We start from the raw sequence: 1,544 nt of genomic DNA, 5'->3' as shown, positions 1-1,544 counted from the left end.
AAACCCATCTCACTAAGTTCAGTTTCCACTGTCTTCCTCCAGGTGGTTTTGGGTCTTCCCCTTTTCCTTTTGCCTGCAGGTGTCCACCTAGGGTTAACCTTGGGTATCCCCTCCGACGACATTCGTAAGACATGTCCCAGCCATCTAAACCGGCGTTTCTCGATTTCAAGATCCATACTTGTGCACCCAGTCTTCTGGTACAGGTCATTGTTGGAAATTTTGTTGGGCCAGAAGATGTTGCAGATCCTTCGCAGACAGCTGTTGTGAAAAACATTGACTTTATTTATGTCCCTCTTGACAATTCTCCAGCATTCAGAGCCGTACAGTAGCACAGATTTAACGTTACTGTTGTAGATGCGCACTTTAGTCTCAAGGCTATACTGCTTAGACTTCCACAGATGTTTCTAAGTCTACTAAATGCACACCTGGCTTTGTTAAGCCTAGCCTTGATGTCTTTCTGGGCACTGTTATCTGTTATCACACTCCCGAGATAAGTAAACTCTTCACTATGTTCCAACGGCTCTACATCGATGTTGATTGGCCTTATAAGTTGACACACATAATTTTGGATTTCTTTTTGCTGATGATCAGTCCCGTTTTCTTGGCATTTGTATTGAGATCGTCTGATTTCTCCTGAAGATGGGTATGTGTTGAAGGAAGGATGGCAATATCATCAGCAAAATCAAGGTCTTGAAGGTGAGAGAAGATAGTCCACTGTATTCCACGAGAGCGCAGGGAAGTTGCTTGACGCATCACCCAGTCTATAGTAACAAGGAAGAGAATAGGCGAGAGTATGCAGCCCTGGCGCACTCCCGATTTTACTGGAAATGCTTCTGTAATGGTGTTTCCAAGGATGATACTACATTCGAAGTTGTCATAGAACATCTTGATAAGGTTGATAATCTTGGAAGGTAATCCATATGCTTGAAGGATCTTCCATAGACTCTCTCGGTGCACGCTATCGAATGCCTTTTGGAAATCGATAAAGTTAATGCAAAGAGATGTGTTCCATTCGAGAGACTGTTCCAGGATATTTCGTAAAGCAAAGATCTGATCCATACAACCTCGTCCTCTTCTAAACCCAGCCTGTTCTTCTCTGAGTGTTGAATCGATAGCGTTTTCAATGCGCTTAAGCAGTATCCTGCAAAATATCTTACTTGGTACAGATAGTAGGGTAATTCCTCTCCAATTATCACAGTTGCCGAGATCGCCTTTCTTTGGAAGCGTGAATATAAGGCCTTTGCTCCAGTCATTTGGAATAACTTCTTGTTCCCAAATCTTTGAAAAGAGGTCCGTTAATAACCTAGATGCTGTATTAATGTCCGCTTTAAACAGCTCAGCTTGAAGTGAATCAATTCCTGGGGCTTTTCCGTTTTTCATGTTTTCAATTGCCGAGCGAACCTCTGCTGTGCCTGGGGGGCTGATGCGTATATCAAGATATGATTCAGAAGGTGGTGGATCTGCTGGTTCCTCTGGGTCTGGCCGGTTAAAGACTTAATTGGACGACACGAAATCCTCTTACCAACTAATCATAAAAATTACAA

The sequence above is a fragment of the Montipora foliosa genome, chromosome 8, assembly GCF_036669935.1.
Source record: "Montipora foliosa isolate CH-2021 chromosome 8, ASM3666993v2, whole genome shotgun sequence".
NCBI lineage: Eukaryota > Metazoa > Cnidaria > Anthozoa > Scleractinia > Acroporidae > Montipora > Montipora foliosa.
This window is presented reverse-complemented; position numbering follows the sequence as displayed.